At 42.9% G+C, this 20023-nt stretch overlaps 30 non-coding genes across 30 annotated transcripts; all 30 read left to right on the top strand.

The window, feature by feature from the left end:
* The first annotated feature begins 194 nt into the window (after positions 1-194).
* TRNAL-CAA (transfer RNA leucine (anticodon CAA)) lies at positions 195-303 on the top strand. Its single transcript has 2 exons — positions 195-232; positions 258-303. It is a non-coding gene; the product is annotated as a tRNA-Leu (tRNA).
* A 409-nt stretch (positions 304-712) lies between these two features.
* On the top strand, positions 713-821 carry TRNAL-CAA (transfer RNA leucine (anticodon CAA)). The gene is made up of 2 exons: positions 713-750; positions 776-821. It is a non-coding gene; the product is annotated as a tRNA-Leu (tRNA).
* A 409-nt stretch (positions 822-1230) lies between these two features.
* TRNAL-CAA (transfer RNA leucine (anticodon CAA)) lies at positions 1231-1339 on the top strand. The gene is made up of 2 exons: positions 1231-1268; positions 1294-1339. It is a non-coding gene; the product is annotated as a tRNA-Leu (tRNA).
* A 409-nt stretch (positions 1340-1748) lies between these two features.
* TRNAL-CAA (transfer RNA leucine (anticodon CAA)) lies at positions 1749-1857 on the top strand. The gene is made up of 2 exons: positions 1749-1786; positions 1812-1857. It is a non-coding gene; the product is annotated as a tRNA-Leu (tRNA).
* Positions 1858-2266: 409 nt separating this feature from the next.
* Positions 2267-2375, top strand: TRNAL-CAA (transfer RNA leucine (anticodon CAA)). The gene is made up of 2 exons: positions 2267-2304; positions 2330-2375. It is a non-coding gene; the product is annotated as a tRNA-Leu (tRNA).
* Positions 2376-3302: 927 nt separating this feature from the next.
* Positions 3303-3411, top strand: TRNAL-CAA (transfer RNA leucine (anticodon CAA)). Its single transcript has 2 exons — positions 3303-3340; positions 3366-3411. It is a non-coding gene; the product is annotated as a tRNA-Leu (tRNA).
* Positions 3412-3820: 409 nt separating this feature from the next.
* On the top strand, positions 3821-3929 carry TRNAL-CAA (transfer RNA leucine (anticodon CAA)). The gene is made up of 2 exons: positions 3821-3858; positions 3884-3929. It is a non-coding gene; the product is annotated as a tRNA-Leu (tRNA).
* Positions 3930-4338: 409 nt separating this feature from the next.
* On the top strand, positions 4339-4447 carry TRNAL-CAA (transfer RNA leucine (anticodon CAA)). Its single transcript has 2 exons — positions 4339-4376; positions 4402-4447. It is a non-coding gene; the product is annotated as a tRNA-Leu (tRNA).
* Positions 4448-4856: 409 nt separating this feature from the next.
* On the top strand, positions 4857-4965 carry TRNAL-CAA (transfer RNA leucine (anticodon CAA)). Its single transcript has 2 exons — positions 4857-4894; positions 4920-4965. It is a non-coding gene; the product is annotated as a tRNA-Leu (tRNA).
* A 409-nt stretch (positions 4966-5374) lies between these two features.
* On the top strand, positions 5375-5483 carry TRNAL-CAA (transfer RNA leucine (anticodon CAA)). Its single transcript has 2 exons — positions 5375-5412; positions 5438-5483. It is a non-coding gene; the product is annotated as a tRNA-Leu (tRNA).
* A 927-nt stretch (positions 5484-6410) lies between these two features.
* TRNAL-CAA (transfer RNA leucine (anticodon CAA)) lies at positions 6411-6519 on the top strand. The gene is made up of 2 exons: positions 6411-6448; positions 6474-6519. It is a non-coding gene; the product is annotated as a tRNA-Leu (tRNA).
* Positions 6520-7446: 927 nt separating this feature from the next.
* Positions 7447-7555, top strand: TRNAL-CAA (transfer RNA leucine (anticodon CAA)). Its single transcript has 2 exons — positions 7447-7484; positions 7510-7555. It is a non-coding gene; the product is annotated as a tRNA-Leu (tRNA).
* Positions 7556-7964: 409 nt separating this feature from the next.
* On the top strand, positions 7965-8073 carry TRNAL-CAA (transfer RNA leucine (anticodon CAA)). Its single transcript has 2 exons — positions 7965-8002; positions 8028-8073. It is a non-coding gene; the product is annotated as a tRNA-Leu (tRNA).
* A 762-nt stretch (positions 8074-8835) lies between these two features.
* TRNAL-CAA (transfer RNA leucine (anticodon CAA)) lies at positions 8836-8944 on the top strand. The gene is made up of 2 exons: positions 8836-8873; positions 8899-8944. It is a non-coding gene; the product is annotated as a tRNA-Leu (tRNA).
* A 409-nt stretch (positions 8945-9353) lies between these two features.
* Positions 9354-9462, top strand: TRNAL-CAA (transfer RNA leucine (anticodon CAA)). Its single transcript has 2 exons — positions 9354-9391; positions 9417-9462. It is a non-coding gene; the product is annotated as a tRNA-Leu (tRNA).
* A 409-nt stretch (positions 9463-9871) lies between these two features.
* Positions 9872-9980, top strand: TRNAL-CAA (transfer RNA leucine (anticodon CAA)). Its single transcript has 2 exons — positions 9872-9909; positions 9935-9980. It is a non-coding gene; the product is annotated as a tRNA-Leu (tRNA).
* A 762-nt stretch (positions 9981-10742) lies between these two features.
* On the top strand, positions 10743-10851 carry TRNAL-CAA (transfer RNA leucine (anticodon CAA)). The gene is made up of 2 exons: positions 10743-10780; positions 10806-10851. It is a non-coding gene; the product is annotated as a tRNA-Leu (tRNA).
* Positions 10852-11260: 409 nt separating this feature from the next.
* TRNAL-CAA (transfer RNA leucine (anticodon CAA)) lies at positions 11261-11369 on the top strand. The gene is made up of 2 exons: positions 11261-11298; positions 11324-11369. It is a non-coding gene; the product is annotated as a tRNA-Leu (tRNA).
* Positions 11370-11778: 409 nt separating this feature from the next.
* Positions 11779-11887, top strand: TRNAL-CAA (transfer RNA leucine (anticodon CAA)). Its single transcript has 2 exons — positions 11779-11816; positions 11842-11887. It is a non-coding gene; the product is annotated as a tRNA-Leu (tRNA).
* Positions 11888-12811: 924 nt separating this feature from the next.
* TRNAL-CAA (transfer RNA leucine (anticodon CAA)) lies at positions 12812-12920 on the top strand. The gene is made up of 2 exons: positions 12812-12849; positions 12875-12920. It is a non-coding gene; the product is annotated as a tRNA-Leu (tRNA).
* A 409-nt stretch (positions 12921-13329) lies between these two features.
* TRNAL-CAA (transfer RNA leucine (anticodon CAA)) lies at positions 13330-13438 on the top strand. Its single transcript has 2 exons — positions 13330-13367; positions 13393-13438. It is a non-coding gene; the product is annotated as a tRNA-Leu (tRNA).
* Positions 13439-13847: 409 nt separating this feature from the next.
* TRNAL-CAA (transfer RNA leucine (anticodon CAA)) lies at positions 13848-13956 on the top strand. The gene is made up of 2 exons: positions 13848-13885; positions 13911-13956. It is a non-coding gene; the product is annotated as a tRNA-Leu (tRNA).
* Positions 13957-14365: 409 nt separating this feature from the next.
* Positions 14366-14474, top strand: TRNAL-CAA (transfer RNA leucine (anticodon CAA)). The gene is made up of 2 exons: positions 14366-14403; positions 14429-14474. It is a non-coding gene; the product is annotated as a tRNA-Leu (tRNA).
* Positions 14475-14883: 409 nt separating this feature from the next.
* On the top strand, positions 14884-14992 carry TRNAL-CAA (transfer RNA leucine (anticodon CAA)). The gene is made up of 2 exons: positions 14884-14921; positions 14947-14992. It is a non-coding gene; the product is annotated as a tRNA-Leu (tRNA).
* Positions 14993-15401: 409 nt separating this feature from the next.
* Positions 15402-15510, top strand: TRNAL-CAA (transfer RNA leucine (anticodon CAA)). Its single transcript has 2 exons — positions 15402-15439; positions 15465-15510. It is a non-coding gene; the product is annotated as a tRNA-Leu (tRNA).
* A 409-nt stretch (positions 15511-15919) lies between these two features.
* TRNAL-CAA (transfer RNA leucine (anticodon CAA)) lies at positions 15920-16028 on the top strand. The gene is made up of 2 exons: positions 15920-15957; positions 15983-16028. It is a non-coding gene; the product is annotated as a tRNA-Leu (tRNA).
* A 409-nt stretch (positions 16029-16437) lies between these two features.
* Positions 16438-16546, top strand: TRNAL-CAA (transfer RNA leucine (anticodon CAA)). Its single transcript has 2 exons — positions 16438-16475; positions 16501-16546. It is a non-coding gene; the product is annotated as a tRNA-Leu (tRNA).
* Positions 16547-17031: 485 nt separating this feature from the next.
* On the top strand, positions 17032-17140 carry TRNAL-CAA (transfer RNA leucine (anticodon CAA)). Its single transcript has 2 exons — positions 17032-17069; positions 17095-17140. It is a non-coding gene; the product is annotated as a tRNA-Leu (tRNA).
* Positions 17141-17549: 409 nt separating this feature from the next.
* Positions 17550-17658, top strand: TRNAL-CAA (transfer RNA leucine (anticodon CAA)). Its single transcript has 2 exons — positions 17550-17587; positions 17613-17658. It is a non-coding gene; the product is annotated as a tRNA-Leu (tRNA).
* Positions 17659-18585: 927 nt separating this feature from the next.
* On the top strand, positions 18586-18694 carry TRNAL-CAA (transfer RNA leucine (anticodon CAA)). The gene is made up of 2 exons: positions 18586-18623; positions 18649-18694. It is a non-coding gene; the product is annotated as a tRNA-Leu (tRNA).
* The last annotated feature ends 1329 nt before the right edge of the window (positions 18695-20023 follow it).

Here is a 20023-nt window from a genome sequence, read left to right as displayed (position 1 = left end):
ACTCTAGCAGGTGGGAACAAGAAGGCATTTCTTTCTAGGACGGTCAGCTTTTATGTCACCCAGAAGAGCCAATGATCTTAGAGTTGAATAAAGTCAAACAGATGAGAAATAAACTTGTACTTGAATAACAAAATGACTTGTATATTCGGGGTGATTGCATGTACCTTTCAGTCTTCTCTCCTAATACTCAGGATGTCAGGATGGCCGAGCGGTCCAAGGCGCCAGACTCAAGATGAAAATTCTTCCCTAGTTGGGTGTTCTGGTCTCTGAAAGGAGGCGTGGGTTCAAATCTCACTTCTGACATGTATTTTGTTCAATAAAGTCAGTCATCTCACTTCCTGTAAATAACTTCTGACTCCAGTTGTGCACCATTGTGAGACTGGGGTTACCTGAACGAGGCATGGCTCAATCCACTTCCGTTGTTCCGGTGGCATATTAGGAAGCAGCTGCCTAACCCACTTGGTAAATGTAAGTGTGTGCTGGTCTTATTCCTGTAAATATCATCCAACATGAATTAAACTCTAGCAGGTGGGAACAAGAAGGCATTTCTTTCTAGGACGGTCAGCTTTTATGTCACCCAGAAGAGCCAATGATCTTAGAGTTGAATAAAGTCAAACAGATGAGAAATAAACTTGTACTTGAATAACAAAATGACTTGTATATTCGGGGTGATTGCATTTACCTTTCAGTCTTCTCTCCTAACACTCAGGATGTCAGGATGGCCGAGCGGTCCAAGGCGCCAGACTCAAGATGAAAATTCTTCCCTAGTTGGGTGTTCTGGTCTCTGAAAGGAGGCGTGGGTTCAAATCCCACTTCTGACAAGTATTTTGTTCAATAAAGTCAGTCATCTCACTTCCTGGAAATAACTTCTGACTCCAGTTGCGCACCATTGTGAGACTGGGGTTACCTGAACGAGGCATGGCTCAATCCACTTCCGTTGTCCCGGTGGCATATTAGGAAGCAGCTGCCTAACCCACTTGGTAAATGTAAGTGTGTGTTGGTCTTATTCCTTTAAATATCATCCAACATGAATTAAACTCTAGCAGGTGGGAACAAGAAGGCATTTCTTTCTAGGACGGTCAGCTTTTATGTCACCCAGAAGAGCCAATGATCTTAGAGTTGAATAAAGTCAAACAGATGAGAAATAAACTTGTACTTGAATAACAAAATGACCTGTATATTCGGGGTGATTGCATGTACCTTTCAGTCTTCTCCCCTAATACTCAGGATGTCAGGATGGCCGAGCAGTCCAAGGTGCCAGACTCAAGATGAAAATTCTTCCCTAGTTGGGTGTTCTGGTCTCTGAAAGGAGGCGTGGGTTCAAATCCCACTTCTGACAAGTATTTTGTTCAATAAAGTCAGTCATCTCACTTTCTGGAAATAACTTCTGACTCCAGTTGCGCACCATTGTGAGACTGGGGTTACCTGAACGAGGCATGGCTCAATCCACTTCCGTTGTTCCGGTGGCATATTAGGAAGCAGCTGCCTAACCCACTTGGTAAATGTAAGTGTGTGTTGGTCTTATTCCTTTAAATATCATCCAACATGAATTAAACTCTAGCAGGTGGGAACAAGAAGGCATTTCTTTCTAGGACGGTCAGCTTTTATGTCACCCAGAAGAGCCAATGATCTTAGAGTTGAATAAAGTCAAACAGATGAGAAATAAACTTGTACTTGAATAACAAAATGACTTGTATATTCGGGGTGATTGCATGTACCTTCCAGTCTTCTCTCCTAATACTCAGGATGTCAGGATGGCCGAGCGGTCCAAGGCGCCAGACTCAAGATGAAAATTCTTCCCTAATTGGGTGTTCTGGTCTCTGGAAGGAGGCGTGGGTTCAAATCCCACTTCTGACAAGTATTTTGTTCAATAAAGTCAGTCATCTCACTTCCTGGAAATAACTTCTGACTCCAGTTGCGCACCATTGTGAGACTGGGGTTACCTGAACGAGGCATGGCTCAATCCACTTCCGTTGTTCCGGTGGCATATTAGGAAGCAGCTGCCTAACCCACTTGGTAAATGTAAGTGTGTGTTGGTCTTATTCCTTTAAATATCATCTAACATGAATTAAACTCTAGCAGGTGGGAACAAGAAGGCATTTCTTTCTAGGACGGTCAGCTTTTATGTCACCCAGAAGAGCCAATGATCTTAGAGTTGAATAAAGTCAAACAGATGAGAAATAAACTTGTACTTGAATAACAAAATGACTTGTATATTCGGGGTGATTGCATGTACCTTTCAGTCTTCTCCCCTAATACTCAGGATGTCAGGATGGCCGAGCAGTCCAAGGTGCCAGACTCAAGATGAAAATTCTTCCCTAGTTGGGTGTTCTGGTCTCTGAAAGGAGGCGTGGGTTCAAATCCCACTTCTGACAAGTATTTTGTTCAATAAAGTCAGTCATCTCACTTCCTGGAAATAACTTCTGACTCCAGTTGTGCACCATTGTGAGACTGGGGGTACCTGAACGAGGCATGGCTCAATCCACTTCCGTTGTTCCGGTTGCATATTAGGAAGCAGCTGCCTAACCCACTTGGTAAATGTAAGTGTGTGTTGGTCTTATTCCTTTAAATATCATCCAACATGAATTAAACTCTAGCAGGTGGGAACAAGAAGGCATTTCTTTCTAGGACGGTCAGCTTTTATGTCACCCAGAAGAGCCAATGATCTTAGAGTTGAATAAAGTCAAACAGATGAGAAATAAACTTGTACTTGAATAACAAAATGACTTGTATATTCGGGGTGATTGCATGTACCTTTCAGTCTTCTCTCCTAATACTCAGGATGTCAGGATGGCCGAGCAGTCCAAGGTGCCAGACTCAAGATGAAAATTCTTCCCTAGTTGGGTGTTCTGGTCTCTGAAAGGAGGCGTGGGTTCAAATGCCACTTCTGACAAGTATTTTGTTCAATAAAGTCAGTCATCTCACTTCCTGGAAATAACTTCTGACTCCAGTTGTGCACCGTTGTGAGACTGGGGGTACCTGAACGAGGCATGGCTCAATCCACTTCCGTTGTTCCGGTTGCATATTAGGAAGCAGCTGCCTAACCCACTTGGTAAATGTAAGTGTGTGTTGGTCTTATTCCTTTAAATATCATCCAACATGAATTAAACTCTAGCAGGTGGGAACAAGAAGGCATTTCTTTCTAGGACGGTCAGCTTTTATGTCACCCAGAAGAGCCAATGATCTTAGAGTTGAATAAAGTCAAACAGATGAGAAATAAACTTGTACTTGAATAACAAAATGACTTGTATATTCGGGGTGATTGCATGTACCTTTCAGTCTTCTCTCCTAATACTCAGGATGTCAGGATGGCCGAGCAGTCCAAGGTGCCAGACTCAAGATGAAAATTCTTCCCTAGTTGGGTGTTCTGGTCTCTGAAAGGAGGCGTGGGTTCAAATCCCACTTCTGACAAGTATTTTGTTCAATAAAGTCAGTCATCTCACTTCCTGGAAATAACTTCTGACTCCAGTTGTGCACCATTGTGAGACTGGGGGTACCTGAACGAGGCATGGCTCAATCCACTTCCGTTGTTCCGGTTGCATATTAGGAAGCAGCTGCCTAACCCACTTGGTAAATATAAGTGTGTGTTGGTCTTATTCCTTTAAATATCATCCAACATGAATTAAACTCTAGCAGGTGGGAACAAGAAGGCATTTCTTTCTAGGACGGTCAGCTTTTATGTCACCCAGAAGAGCCAATGATCTTAGAGTTGAATAAAGTCAAACAGATGAGAAATAAACTTGTACTTGAATAACAAAATGACTTGTATATTCGGGGTGATTGCATGTACCTTTCAGTCTTCTCTCCTAATACTCAGGATGTCAGGATGGCCGAGCGGTCCAAGGCGCCAGACTCAAGATGAAAATTCTTCCCTAGTTGGGTGTTCTGGTCTCTGAAAGGAGGCGTGGGTTCAAATCTCACTTCTGACATGTATTTTGTTCAATAAAGTCAGTCATCTCACTTCCTGTAAATAACTTCTGACTCCAGTTGTGCACCATTGTGAGACTGGGGTTACCTGAACGAGGCATGGCTCAATCCACTTCCGTTGTTCCGGTGGCATATTAGGAAGCAGCTGCCTAACCCACTTGGTAAATGTAAGTGTGTGCTGGTCTTATTCCTGTAAATATCATCCAACATGAATTAAACTCTAGCAGGTGGGAACAAGAAGGCATTTCTTTCTAGGACGGTCAGCTTTTATGTCACCCAGAAGAGCCAATGATCTTAGAGTTGAATAAAGTCAAACAGATGAGAAATAAACTTGTACTTGAATAACAAAATGACTTGTATATTCGGGGTGATTGCATGTACCTTTCAGTCTTCTCTCCTAATACTCAGGATGTCAGGATGGCCGAGCGGTCCAAGGCGCCAGACTCAAGATGAAAATTCTTCCCTAGTTGGGTGTTCTGGTCTCTGAAAGGAGGCGTGGGTTCAAATCTCACTTCTGACATGTATTTTGTTCAATAAAGTCAGTCATCTCACTTCCTGTAAATAACTTCTGACTCCAGTTGTGCACCATTGTGAGACTGGGGTTACCTGAACGAGGCATGGCTCAATCCACTTCCGTTGTTCCGGTGGCATATTAGGAAGCAGCTGCCTAACCCACTTGGTAAATGTAAGTGTGTGCTGGTCTTATTCCTGTAAATATCATCCAACATGAATTAAACTCTAGCAGGTGGGAACAAGAAGGCATTTCTTTCTAGGACGGTCAGCTTTTATGTCACCCAGAAGAGCCAATGATCTTAGAGTTGAATAAAGTCAAACAGATGAGAAATAAACTTGTACTTGAATAACAAAATGACTTGTATATTCGGGGTGATTGCATTTACCTTTCAGTCTTCTCTCCTAACACTCAGGATGTCAGGATGGCCGAGCGGTCCAAGGCGCCAGACTCAAGATGAAAATTCTTCCCTAGTTGGGTGTTCTGGTCTCTGAAAGGAGGCGTGGGTTCAAATCCCACTTCTGACAAGTATTTTGTTCAATAAAGTCAGTCATCTCACTTCCTGGAAATAACTTCTGACTCCAGTTGCGCACCATTGTGAGACTGGGGTTACCTGAACGAGGCATGGCTCAATCCACTTCCGTTGTCCCGGTGGCATATTAGGAAGCAGCTGCCTAACCCACTTGGTAAATGTAAGTGTGTGTTGGTCTTATTCCTTTAAATATCATCCAACATGAATTAAACTCTAGCAGGTGGGAACAAGAAGGCATTTCTTTCTAGGACGGTCAGCTTTTATGTCACCCAGAAGAGCCAATGATCTTAGAGTTGAATAAAGTCAAACAGATGAGAAATAAACTTGTACTTGAATAACAAAATGACCTGTATATTCGGGGTGATTGCATGTACCTTTCAGTCTTCTCCCCTAATACTCAGGATGTCAGGATGGCCGAGCAGTCCAAGGTGCCAGACTCAAGATGAAAATTCTTCCCTAGTTGGGTGTTCTGGTCTCTGAAAGGAGGCGTGGGTTCAAATCCCACTTCTGACAAGTATTTTGTTCAATAAAGTCAGTCATCTCACTTCCTGGAAATAACTTCTGACTCCAGTTGTGCACCATTGTGAGACTGGGGGTACCTGAACGAGGCATGGCTCAATCCACTTCCGTTGTTCCGGTTGCATATTAGGAAGCAGCTGCCTAACCCACTTGGTAAATGTAAGTGTGTGTTGGTCTTATTCCTTTAAATATCATCCAACATGAATTAAACTCTAGCAGGTGGGAACAAGAAGGCATTTCTTTCTAGGACGGTCAGCTTTTATGTCACCCAGAAGAGCCAATGATCTTAGAGTTGAATAAAGTCAAACAGATGAGAAATAAACTTGTACTTGAATAACAAAATGACTTGTATATTCGGGGTGATTGCATGTACCTTTCAGTCTTCTCTCCTAATACTCAGGATGTCAGGATGGCCGAGCAGTCCAAGGTGCCAGACTCAAGATGAAAATTCTTCCCTAGTTGGGTGTTCTGGTCTCTGAAAGGAGGCGTGGGTTCAAATGCCACTTCTGACAAGTATTTTGTTCAATAAAGTCAGTCATCTCACTTCCTGGAAATAACTTCTGACTCCAGTTGTGCACCGTTGTGAGACTGGGGGTACCTGAACGAGGCATGGCTCAATCCACTTCCGTTGTTCCGGTTGCATATTAGGAAGCAGCTGCCTAACCCACTTGGTAAATGTAAGTGTGTGTTGGTCTTATTCCTTTAAATATCATCCAACATGAATTAAACTCTAGCAGGTGGGAACAAGAAGGCATTTCTTTCTAGGACGGTCAGCTTTTATGTCACCCAGAAGAGCCAATGATCTTAGAGTTGAATAAAGTCAAACAGATGAGAAATAAACTTGTACTTGAATAACAAAATGACTTGTATATTCGGGGTGATTGCATGTACCTTTCAGTCTTCTCTCCTAATACTCAGGATGTCAGGATGGCCGAGCAGTCCAAGGTGCCAGACTCAAGATGAAAATTCTTCCCTAGTTGGGTGTTCTGGTCTCTGAAAGGAGGCGTGGGTTCAAATCCCACTTCTGACAAGTATTTTGTTCAATAAAGTCAGTCATCTCACTTCCTGGAAATAACTTCTGACTCCAGTTGTGCACCATTGTGAGACTGGGGGTACCTGAACGAGGCATGGCTCAATCCACTTCCGTTGTTCCGGTTGCATATTAGGAAGCAGCTGCCTAACCCACTTGGTAAATGTAAGTGTGTGTTGGTCTTATTCCTTTAAATATCATCCAACATGAATTAAACTCTAGCAGGTGGGAACAAGAAGGCATTTCTTTCTAGGACGGTCAGCTTTTATGTCACCCAGAAGAGCCAATGATCTTAGAGTTGAATAAAGTCAAACAGATGAGAAATAAACTTGTACTTGAATAACAAAATGACTTGTATATTCGGGGTGATTGCATGTACCTTTCAGTCTTCTCTCCTAATACTCAGGATGTCAGGATGGCCGAGCAGTCCAAGGTGCCAGACTCAAGATGAAAATTCTTCCCTAGTTGGGTGTTCTGGTCTCTGAAAGGAGGCGTGGGTTCAAATGCCACTTCTGACAAGTATTTTGTTCAATAAAGTCAGTCATCTCACTTCCTGGAAATAACTTCTGACTCCAGTTGTGCACCATTGTGAGACTGGGGGTACCTGAACGAGGCATGGCTCAATCCACTTCCGTTGTTCCGGTTGCATATTAGGAAGCAGCTGCCTAACCCACTTGGTAAATGTAAGTGTGTGTTGGTCTTATTCCTTTAAATATCATCCAACATGAATTAAACTCTAGCAGGTGGGAACAAGAAGGCATTTCTTTCTAGGACGGTCAGCTTTTATGTCACCCAGAAGAGCCAATGATCTTAGAGTTGAATAAAGTCAAACAGATGAGAAATAAACTTGTACTTGAATAACAAAATGACTTGTATATTCGGGGTGATTGCATGTACCTTTCAGTCTTCTCTCCTAATACTCAGGATGTCAGGATGGCCGAGCGGTCCAAGGCGCCAGACTCAAGATGAAAATTCTTCCCTAGTTGTGTGTTCTGGTCTCTGAAAGGAGGCGTGGGTTCAAATCCCACTTCTGACAAGGATTTTGTTCAATGAAGTCAGTCATCTCACTTCCTGGAAATAACTTCTGACTCCAGTTGCGCACCATTGTGAGACTGGGGGTACCTGAACGAGGCATGGCTCAATCCACTTCCGTTGTTCCGGTGGCATATTAGGAAGCAGCTGCCTAACCCACTTGGTAAATGTAAGTGTGTGTTGGTCTTATTCCTTTAAATATCATCCAACATGAATTAAACTCTAGCAGGTGGGAACAAGAAGGCATTTCTTTCTAGGACGGTCAGCTTTTATGTCACCCAGAAGAGCCAATGATCTTAGAGTTGAATAAAGTCAAACAGATGAGAAATAAACTTGTACTTGAATAACAAAATGACTTGTATATTCGGGGTGATTGCATGTACCTTTCAGTCTTCTCTCCTAATACTCAGGATGTCAGGATGGCCGAGCGTTCCAAGGCACCAGACTCAAGATGAAAATTCTTCCCTAGTTGGGTGTTCTGGTCTCTGAAAGGAGGCGTGGGTTCAAATCCCACTTCTGACAAGTATTTTGTTCAATAAAGTCAGTCATCTCACTTCCTGGAAATAACTTCTGACTCCAGTTGCGCACCATTGTGAGACTGGGGGTACCTGAACGAGGCATGGCTCAATCCACTTCCGTTGTTCCGGTGGCATATTAGGAAGCAGCTGCCTAACCCACTTGGTAAATGTAAGTGTGTGTTGGTCTTATTCCTTTAAATATCATCCAACATGAATTAAACTCTAGCAGGTGGGAACAAGAAGGCATTTCTTTCTAGGTCGGTCAGCTTTTATGTCACCCAGAAGAGCCAATGATCTTAGAGTTGAATAAAGTCAAACAGATGAGAAATAAACTTGTACTTGAATAACAAAATGACTTGTATATTCGGGGTGATTGCATGTACCTTTCAGTCTTCTCTCCTAATACTCAGGATGTCAGTATGGCCGAGCGTTCCAAGGCACCAGACTGAAGATGAAAATTCTTCCCTAGTTGGGTGTTCTGGTCTCTGAAAGGAGGCGTGGTTTCAAACCCACTTGGTAAATGTAAGTGTGTGCTGGTCTTATTCCTGTAAATATCATCCAACATGAATTAAACTCTAGCAGGTGGGAACAAGAAGGCATTTCTTTCTAGGACGGTCAGCTTTTATGTCACCCAGAAGAGCCAATGATCTTAGAGTTGAATAAAGTCAAACAGATGAGAAATAAACTTGTACTTGAATAACAAAATGACTTGTATATTCGGGGTGATTGCATTTACCTTTCAGTCTTCTCTCCTAACACTCAGGATGTCAGGATGGCCGAGCGGTCCAAGGCGCCAGACTCAAGATGAAAATTCTTCCCTAGTTGGGTGTTCTGGTCTCTGAAAGGAGGCGTGGGTTCAAATCCCACTTCTGACAAGTATTTTGTTCAATAAAGTCAGTCATCTCACTTCCTGGAAATAACTTCTGACTCCAGTTGCGCACCATTGTGAGACTGGGGTTACCTGAACGAGGCATGGCTCAATCCACTTCCGTTGTCCCGGTGGCATATTAGGAAGCAGCTGCCTAACCCACTTGGTAAATGTAAGTGTGTGTTGGTCTTATTCCTTTAAATATCATCCAACATGAATTAAACTCTAGCAGGTGGGAACAAGAAGGCATTTCTTTCTAGGACGGTCAGCTTTTATGTCACCCAGAAGAGCCAATGATCTTAGAGTTGAATAAAGTCAAACAGATGAGAAATAAACTTGTACTTGAATAACAAAATGACTTGTATATTCGGGGTGATTGCATGTACCTTTCAGTCTTCTCTCCTAATACTCAGGATGTCAGGATGGCCGAGCGGTCCAAGGCGCCAGACTCAAGATGAAAATTCTTCCCTAGTTGTGTGTTCTGGTCTCTGAAAGGAGGCGTGGGTTCAAATCCCACTTCTGACAAGGATTTTGTTCAATAAAGTCAGTCATCTCACTTCCTGGAAATAACTTCTGACTCCAGTTGCGCACCATTGTGAGACTGGGGGTACCTGAACGAGGCATGGCTCAATCCACTTCCGTTGTTCCGGTGGCATATTAGGAAGCAGCTGCCTAACCCACTTGGTAAATGTAAGTGTGTGTTGGTCTTATTCCTTTAAATATCATCCAACATGAATTAAACTCTAGCAGGTGGGAACAAGAAGGCATTTCTTTCTAGGACGGTCAGCTTTTATGTCACCCAGAAGAGCCAATGATCTTAGAGTTGAATAAAGTCAAACAGATGAGAAATAAACTTGTACTTGAATAACAAAATGACTTGTATATTCGGGGTGATTGCATGTACCTTTCAGTCTTCTCTCCTAATACTCAGGATGTCAGGATGGCCGAGCGTTCCAAGGCACCAGACTCAAGATGAAAATTCTTCCCTAGTTGGGTGTTCTGGTCTCTGAAAGGAGGCGTGGGTTCAAATCCCACTTCTGACAAGTATTTTGTTCAATAAAGTCAGTCATCTCACTTCCTGGAAATAACTTCTGACTCCAGTTGCGCACCATTGTGAGACTGGGGGTACCTGAACGAGGCATGGCTCAATCCACTTCCGTTGTTCCGGTGGCATATTAGGAAGCAGCTGCCTAACCCACTTGGTAAATGTAAGTGTGTGTTGGTCTTATTCCTTTAAATATCATCCAACATGAATTAAACTCTAGCAGGTGGGAACAAGAAGGCATTTCTTTCTAGGTCGGTCTGCTTTTATGTCACCCAGAAGAGCCAATGATCTTAGAGTTGAATAAAGTCAAACAGATGAGAAATAAACTTGTACTTGAATAACAAAATGACTTGTATATTCGGGGTGATTGCATGTACCTTTCAGTCTTCTCTCCTAATACTCAGGATGTCAGTATGGCCGATCGTTCCAAGGCACCAGACTCAAGATGAAAATTCTTCCCTAGTTGGGTGTTCTGGTCTCTGAAAGGAGGCGTGGTTTCAAACCCACTTGGTAAATGTAAGTGTGTGCTGGTCTTATTCCTGTAAATATCATCCAACATGAATAAAACTCTAGCAGGTGGGAACAAGAAGGCATTTCTTTCTAGGATGGTCAGCTTTTATGTCACCCAGAGGAGCCAATGATCTTAGAGTTGAATAAAGTCAAACAGATGAGAAATAAACTTGTACTTGAATAACAAAATGACTTGTATATTCGGGGTGATTGCATGTACCTTTCAGTCTTCTCTCCTAATACTCAGGATGTCAGGATGGCCGAGCGTTCCAAGGCACCAGACTCAAGATGAAAATTCTTCCCTAGTTGGGTGTTCTGGTCTCTGAATGGAGGCGTGGGTTCAAATCCCACTTCTGACAAGTATTTTGTTCAATAAAGTCAGTCATCTCACTTCCTGGAAATAACTTCTGACTCCAGTTGCGCACCATTGTGAGACTGGGGTTACCTGAACGAGGCATGGCTCAATCCACTTCCGTTGTCCCGGTGGCATATTAGGAAGCAGCTGCCTAACCCACTTGGTAAATGTAAGTGTGTGTTGGTCTTATTCCTTTAAATATCATCCAACATGAATTAAACTCTAGCAGGTGGGAACAAGAAGGCATTTCTTTCTAGGACGGTCAGCTTTTATGTCACCCAGAAGAGCCAATGATCTTAGAGTTGAATAAAGTCAAACAGATGAGAAATAAACTTGTACTTGAATAACAAAATGACTTGTATATTCGGGGTGATTGCATTTACCTTTCAGTCTTCTCTCCTAACACTCAGGATGTCAGGATGGCCGAGCGGTCCAAGGCGCCAGACTCAAGATGAAAATTCTTCCCTAGTTGGGTGTTCTGGTCTCTGAAAGGAGGCGTGTGTTCAAATCCCACTTCTGACAAGTATTTTGTTCAATAAAGTCAGTCATCTCACTTTCTGGAAATAACTTCTGACTGCAGTTGTGCACCATTGTGAGACTGGGGGTACCTGAACGAGGCATGGCTCAATCCACTTCCGTTGTTCCGGTGGCATATTAGGAAGCAGGTGCCTAACCCACTTGGTAAATGTAAGTGTTTGTTGGTCTTATTCCTTTAAATATCATCCAACATGAATTAAACTCTAGCAGGTGGGAACAAGAAGGCATTTCTTTCTAGGACGGTCAGCTTTTATGTCAACCAGAAGAGCCAATGATCTTAGAGTTGAATAAAGTCAAACAGATGAGAAATAAACTTGTACTTGAATAACAAAATGACTTGTATATTCGGGGTGATTGCATGTACCTTTCAGTCTTCTCTCCTAATACTCAGGATGTCAGGATGGCCGAGCGGTCCAAGGCGCCAGACTCAAGATGAAAATTCTTCCCTAGTTGTGTGTTCTGGTCTCTGAAAGGAGGCGTGGGTTCAAATCCCACTTCTGACAAGTATTTTGTTCAATAAAGTCAGTCATCTCACTTCCTGGAAATAACTTCTGACTCCAGTTGCGCACCATTGTGAGACTGGGGGTACCTGAACGAGGCATGGCTCAATCCACTTCCGTTGTTCCGGTGGCATATTAGGAAGCAGCTGCCTAACCCACTTGGTAAATGTAAGTGTGTGTTGGTCTTATTCCTTTAAATATCATCTAACATGAATTAAACTCTAGCAGGTGGGAACAAGAAGGCATTTCTTTCTAGGACGGTCAGCTTTTATGTCACCCAGAAGAGCCAATGATCTTAGAGTTGAATAAAGTCAAACAGATGAGAAATAAACTTGTACTTGAATAACAAAATGACTTGTATATTCGGGGTGATTGCATGTACCTTTCAGTCTTCTCTCCTAATACTCAGGATGTCAGGATGGCCGAGCAGTCCAAGGTGCCAGACTCAAGATGAAAATTCTTCCCTAGTTGGGTGTTCTGGTCTCTGAAACGAGGCGTGGGTTCAAATCCCACTTCTGACAAGTATTTTGTTCAATAAAGTCAGTCTCACTTCCTGGAAATAACTTCTGACTCCAGTTGTGCACCATTGTGAGACTGGGGGTACCTGAACGAGGCATGGCTCAATCCACTTCCGTTGTTCCGGTTGCATATTAGGAAGCAGCTGCCTAACCCACTTGGTAAATGTAAGTGTGTGTTGGTCTTATTCCTTTAAATATCATCCAACATGAATTAAACTCTAGCAGGTGGGAACAAGAAGGCATTTCTTTCTAGGACGGTCAGCTTTTATGTCACCCAGAAGAGCCAATGATCTTAGAGTTGAATAAAGTCAAACAGATGAGAAATAAACTTGTACTTGAATAACAAAATGACTTGTATATTCGGGGTGATTGCATGTACCTTTCAGTCTTCTCTCCTAATACTCAGGATGTCAGGATGGCCGAGCAGTCCAAGGTGCCAGACTCAAGATGAAAATTCTTCCCTAGTTGGGTGTTCTGGTCTCTGAAAGGAGGCGTGGGTTCAAATCCCACTTCTGACAAGTATTTTGTTCAATAAAGTCAGTCATCTCACTTCCTGGAAATAACTTCTGACTCCAGTTGTGCACCATTGTGAGACTGGGGGTACCTGAACGAGGCATGGCTCAATCCACTTCCGTTGTTCCGGTTGCATATTAGGAAGCAGCTGCCTAACCCACTTGGTAAATGTAAGTGTGTGTTGGTCTTATTCCTTTAAATATCATCCAACATGAATTAAACTCTAGCAGGTGGGAACAAGAAGGCATTTCTTTCTAGGACGGTCAGCTTTTATGTCACCCAGAAGAGCCAATGATCTTAGAGTTGAATAAAGTCAAACAGATGAGAAATAAACTTGTACTTGAATAACAAAATGACTTGTATATTCGGGGTGATTGCATGTACCTTTCAGTCTTCTCTCCTAATACTCAGGATGTCAGGATGGCCGAGCGGTCCAAGGAGCCAGACTCAAGATGAAAATTCTTCCCTAGTTGGGTGTTCTGGTCTCTGAAAGGAGGTGTGGGTTCAAATCCCACTTCTGACAAGTATTTTGTTCAATAAAGTCAGTCATCTCACTTCCTGGAAATAACTTCTGACTCCAGTTGCGCACCATTGTGAGACTGGGGGTACCTGAACGAGGCATGGCTCAATCCACTTCCGTTGTTCCGGTGGCATATTAGGAAGCAGCTGCCTAACCCACTTGGTAAATGTAAGTGTGTGTTGGTCTTATTCCTTTAAATATCATCCAACATGAATTAAACTCTAGCAGGTGGGAACAAGAAGGCATTTCTTTCTAGGTCGGTCAGCTTTTATGTCACCCAGAAGAGCCAATGATCTTAGAGTTGAATAAAGTCAAACAGATGAGAAATAAACTTGTACTTGAATAACAAAATGACTTGTATATTCGGGGTGATTGCATGTACCTTTCAGTCTTCTCTCCTAATACTCAGGATGTCAGGATGGCCGAGCGGTCCAAGGCACCGGACTCAAGATGAAAATTCTTCCCTAATTGGGTGTTCTGGTCTCTGAAAGGAGGCGTGGGTTCAAATCCCACTTCTGACAAGTTTTTTGTTCAATAAAGTCAGTCATCTCACTTCCTGGAAATAACTTCTGACTCCAGTTGTGCACCATTGTGAGACTGGGGGTACCTGAACGAGGCATGGCTCTATCCACTTCCGTTGTTCTGGTTGCATATTAGGAAGCAGCTGCCTAACCCACTTGGTAAATGTAAGTGTGTGTTGGTCTTATTCCTTTAAATATCATCCAACATGAATTAAACTCTAGCAGGTGGGAACAAGAAGGCATTTCTTTCTAGGACGGTCAGCTTTTATGTCACCCAGAAGAGCCAATGATCTTAGAGTTGAATAAAGTCAAACAGATGAGAAATAAACTTGTACTTGAATAACAAAATGACTTGTATATTCGGGGTGATTGCATGTACCTTTCAGTCTTCTCTCCTAATACTCAGGATGTCAGGATGGCCGAGCGGTCCAAGGCGCCAGACTCAAGATGAAAATTCTTCCCTAGTTGGGTGTTCTGGTCTCTGAAAGGAGGCGTGGGTTCAAATCCCACTTCTGACAAGTATTTTGTTCAATAAAGTCAGTCATCTCACTTCCTGGAAATAACTTCTGACTCCAGTTGTGCACCATTGTGAGACTGGGGTTACCTGAACGAGGCATGGCTCAATCCACTTCCGTTGTTCCGGTGGCATATTAGGAAGCAGCTGCCTAACCCACTTGGTAAATGTAAGTGTGTGTTGGTCTTATTCCTTTAAATATCATCTAACATGAATTAAACTCTAGCAGGTGGGAACAAGAAGGCATTTCTTTCTAGGACGGTCAGCTTTTATGTCACCCAGAAGAGCCAATGATCTTAGAGTTGAATAAAGTCAAACAGATGAGAAATAAACTTGTACTTGAATAACAAAATGACTTGTATATTCGGGGTGATTGCATGTACCTTTCAGTCTTCTCTCCTAATACTCAGGATGTCAGGATGGCCGAGCGGTCCAAGGCGCCAGACTCAAGATGAAAATTCTTTCCTAGTTGTGTGTTCTGGTCTCTGAAAGGAGGCGTGGGTTCAAATCCCACTTCTGACAAGTATTTTGTTCAATAAAGTCAGTCATCTCACTTCCTGGAAATAACTTCTGACTCCAGTTGCGCACCATTGTGAGACTGGGGGTACCTGAACGAGGCATGGCTCAATCCACTTCCGTTGTTCCGGTGGCATATTAGGAAGCAGCTGCCTAACCCACTTGGTAAATGTAAGTGTGTGTTGGTCTTATTCCTTTAAATATCATCCAACATGAATTAAACTCTAGCAGGTGGGAACAAGAAGGCATTTCTTTCTAGGACGGTCAGCTTTTATGTCACCCAGAAGAGCCAATGATCTTAGAGTTGAATAAAGTCAAACAGATGAGAAATAAACTTGTACTTGAATAACAAAATGACTTGTATATTCGGGGTGATTGCATGTACCTTTCAGTCTTCTCTCCTAATACTCAGGATGTCAGGATGGCCGAGCGGTCCAAGGCGCCAGACTCAAGATGAAAATTCTTCCCTAGTTGGGTGTTCTGGTCTCTGAAAGGAGGCGTGGGTTCAAATCCCACTTCTGACATGTATTTTGTTCAATAAAGTCAGTCATCTCACTTCCTGGAAATAACTTCTGACTCCAGTTGCGCACCATTGTGAGACTGGGGGTACCTGAACGAGGCATGGCTCAATCCACTTCCGTTGTTCCGGTGGCATATTAGGAAGCAGCTGCCTAACCCACTTGGTAAATGTAAGTGTGTGTTGGTCTTATTCCTTTAAATATCATCCAACATGAATTAAACTCTAGCAGGTGGGAACAAGAAGGCATTTCTTTCTAGGACGGTCAGCTTTTATGTCACCCAGAAGAGCCAATGATCTTAGAGTTGAATAAAGTCAAACAGATGAGAAATAAACTTGTACTTGAATAACAAAATGACTTGTATATTCGGGGTGATTGCATGTACCTTTCAGTCTTCTCTCCTAATACTCAGGATGTCAGGATGGCCGAGCGGTCCAAGGCGCCAGACTCAAGATGAAAATTCTTCCCTAGTTGGGTGTTCTGGTCTCTGAAAGGAGGCGTGGGTTCAAATCCCACTTCTGACATGTATTTTGTTCAATAAAGTCAGTCATCTCACTTCCTGGAAATAACTTCTGACTCCAGTTGCGCACCATTGTGAGACTGGGGGTACCTGAACGAGGCATGGCTCAATCCACTTCCGTTGTTCCGGTGGCATATTAGGAAGCAGCTGCCTAACCCACTTGGTAAATGTAAGTGTGTGTTGGTCTTATTCCTTTAAATATCATCCAACATGAATTAAACTCTAGCAGGTGGGAACAAGAAGGCATTTCTTTCTTGGACGGTCAGCTTTTATGTCACCCAGAAGAGCCAATGATCTTAGAGTTGAATAAAGTCAAACAGATGAGAAATAAACTTGTACTTGAATAACAAAATGACTTGTATATTCGTGGTGATTGCATGTACCTTTCAGTCTGCTCTCCTAATACTCAGGATGTCAGGATGGCCGAGCGGTCCAAGGCGCCAGACTCAAGATGAAAATTCTTCCCTAATTGGGTGTTCTGGTCTCTGGAAGGAGGTGTGGGTTCAAATCCCACTTCTGACAAGTATTTTGTTCAATAAAGTCAGTCATCTCACTTCCTGGAAATAACTTCTGACTCCAGTTGCGCACCATTGTGAGACTGGGGTTACCTGAACGAGGCATGGCTCAATCCACTTCCGTTGTTCCGGTGGCATATTAGGAAGCAGCTGCCTAACCCACTTGGTAAATGTAAGTGTGTGTTGGTCTTATTCCTTTAAATATCATCCAACATTTAGGAAGCAGCTGCCTAACCCACTTGGTAAATGTAAGTGTGTGCTGGTCTTATTCCTGTAAATATCATCCAACATGAATTAAACTCTAGCAGGTGGGAACAAGAAGGCATTTCTTTCTAGGACAGTCAGCTTTTATGTCACTCAGAAGAGCCAATGATCTTAGAGTTGAATAAAGTCAAGCAGATGAGAAATAAACTTGTACTTGAATGACAAAATGACTTGTATATTCGGGGTGATTGCATGTACCTTTCAGTCTTCTCTCCTAATACCCAGGATGTCAGGATGGCCGAGCGGTCTAAGGCACCAGACTCAAGATGAAAATTCTTCCCTAGTTGGGTGTTCTGGGCTCTGAAAGGAGGCGTGGGTTCAAATCCCACTTCTGACAAGTATTTTGTTCAATAAAGTCAGTCATCTCACTACCTGGAAATAACTTCTGACTCCAGTTGTGCACCATTGTGAGACTGGGGGTACCTGAACGAGGCATGGCTCAATCCACTTCCGTTGTCCCGGTGGCATATTAGGAAGCAGCTGCCTAACCCACTTGGTAAATGTAAGTGTGTGTTGGTCTTATTCCTTTAAATATCATCCAACATGAATTAAACTCTAGCAGGTGGGAACAAGAAGGCATTTCTTTCTAGGACGGTCAGCTTTAATGTCACCCAGAAGAGCCAATGATCTTAGAGTTGAATAAAGTCAAACAGATGAGAAATAAACTTGTACTTGAATAACAAAATGACTTGTATATTCGGGGTGATTGCATTTACCTTTCAGTCTTCTCTCCTAACACTCAGGATGTCAGGATGGCCGAGCGGTCCAAGGCGCCAGACTCAAGATGAAAATTATTCCCTAGTTGGGTGTTCTGGTCTCTGAAAGGAGCCGTGGGTTCAAATCCCACTTCTGACAAGTATTTTGTTCAATAAAGTCAGTCATCTCACTTCCTGGAAATAACTTCTGACTCCAGTTGTGCACCATTGTGAGACTGGGGGTACCTGAACGAGGCATGGCTCAATCCACTTCCGTTGTTCCGGTTGCATATTAGGAAGCAGCTGCCTAACCCACTTGGTAAATGTAAGTGTGTGTTGGTCTTATTCCTTTAAATATCATCCAACATGAATTAAACTCTAGCAGGTGGGAACAAGAAGGCATTTCTTTCTAGGACGGTCAGCTTTTATGTCACCCAGAAGAGCCAATGATCTTAGAGTTGAATAAAGTCAAACAGATGAGAAATAAACTTGTACTTGAATAAAAAAATTACTTGTATATTCGGGGTGATTGCATGTACCTTTCAGTCTTCTCTCCTAACACTCAGGATGTCAGAATGGCAGAGCGGTCTAAGGCGCCAGACTCAAGCTGAAAATTCTTCCCTAGTTGGGTGTTCTGGTCTCTGAAAGGAGGCGTAGGTTCAAATCCCACTTCTGACCAGTATTTTGTTCAATAAAGTCAGTCATCTCACTTCCTGGAAATAACTTCTGACTCCAGTTGCGCACCATTGTGAGACTGGGGTTACCTGAACGAGGCATGGCTCAATCCACTTCCGTTGTTCCGGTGGCATATTAGGAAGCAGCTGCCTAACCCACTTGGTAAATGTAAGTGTGTGTTGGTCTTATTCCTTTAAATATCATCCAACATGAATTAAACTCTAGCAGGTGGGAACAAGAAGGCATTTCTTTCTAGGACGGTCAGCTTTTATGTCACCCAGAAGAGCCAATGATCTTAGAGTTGAATAAAGTCAAACAGATGAGAAATAAACTTGTACTTGAATAACAAAATGACTTGTATATTCGGGGTGATTGCATGTACGTTTCAGTCTTCTCTCCTAATACTCAGGATGTCAAGATGGCCGAGCGGTCCAAGGCGCCAGACTCAAGATGAAAATTCTTCCCTAATTGGGTGTTCTGGTCTCTGAAAGGAGGCGTGGGTTCAAATCCCACTTCTGACAAGCGTTTTGTTCAATAAAGTCAGTCATCTAATTTCCTGGAAATAACTTCTGACTCCAGTTGCGCACCATTGTGAGACTGGGGTTACCTGAACGAGGCATGGCTCAATCCACTTCCGTTGTTCCGGTGGCATATTAGGAAGCAGCTGCCTAACCCACTTGGTAAATGTAAGTGTGTGTTGGTCTTATTCCTTTAAATATCATCCAACATGAATTAAACTCTAGCAGGTGGGAACAAGAAGGCATTTCTTTCTAGGACGGTCAGCTTTTATGTCACCCAGAAGAGCCAATGATCTTAGAGTTGAATAAAGTCAAACAGATGAGAAATAAACTTGTACTTGAATAACAAAATGACTTGTATATTCGGGGTGATTGCATGTACCTTTCAGTCTTCTCTCCTAATACTCAGGATGTCAGGATGGCTGAGCGGTCCAAGGCACCAGACTCAAGATGAAAATTCTTCCCTAGTTGGATGTTCTGGTCTCTGAAAGGAGGCGTGGGTTCAAATCCGACTTCTGACAAGTATTTTGTTCAATAAAGTCAGTCATCTCACTTCCTGGAAATAACTTCTGACTCCAGTTGCGCACCATTGTGAGACTGGGGTTACCTGAACGAGGCATGGCTCAATCCACTTCCGTTGTTCCGGTGGCATATTAGGAAGCAGCTGCCTAACCCACTTGGTAAATGTAAGTGTGTGTTGGTCTTATTCCTTTAAATATCATCCAACATGAATTAAACTCTAGCAGGTGGGAACAAGAAGGCATTTCTTTCTAGGACGGTCAGCTTTTATGTCACCCAGAAGAGCCAATGATCTTAGAGTTGAATAAAGTCAAACAGATGAGAAATAAACTTGTACTTGAATAAAAAAATGACTTGTATATTCGGGGTGATTGCATGTACCTTTCAGTCTTCTCTCCTAACACTCAGGATGTCAGAATGGCAGAGGGGTCTAAGGCGCCAGACTCAAGCTGAAAATTCTTCCCTAGTTGGGTGTTCTGGTCTCTGAAGGAGGCGTAGGTTCAAATCCCACTTCTGACCAGTATTTTGTTCAATAAAGTCAGTCATCTCACTTCCTGGAAATAACTTCTGACTCCAGTTGCGCACCATTGTGAGACTGGGGTTACCTGAACGAGGCATGGCTCAATCCACTTCCGTTGTTCCGGTGGCATATTAGGAAGCAGCTGCCTAACCCACTTGGTAAATGTAAGTGTGTGTTGGTCTTATTCCTTTAAATATCATCCAACATGAATTAAACTCTAGCAGGTGGGAACAAGAAGGCATTTCTTTCTAGGACGGTCAGCTTTTATGTCACCCAGAAGAGCCAATGATCTT

Source organism: Rhinoderma darwinii, chromosome 4, assembly GCF_050947455.1.
Source record: "Rhinoderma darwinii isolate aRhiDar2 chromosome 4, aRhiDar2.hap1, whole genome shotgun sequence".
Taxonomy (NCBI): Eukaryota; Metazoa; Chordata; class Amphibia; order Anura; family Rhinodermatidae; genus Rhinoderma; species Rhinoderma darwinii.
The sequence above is the reverse complement of the archived record's forward strand: the minus strand, read 5'-3'. Positions and strand labels throughout refer to the sequence as shown.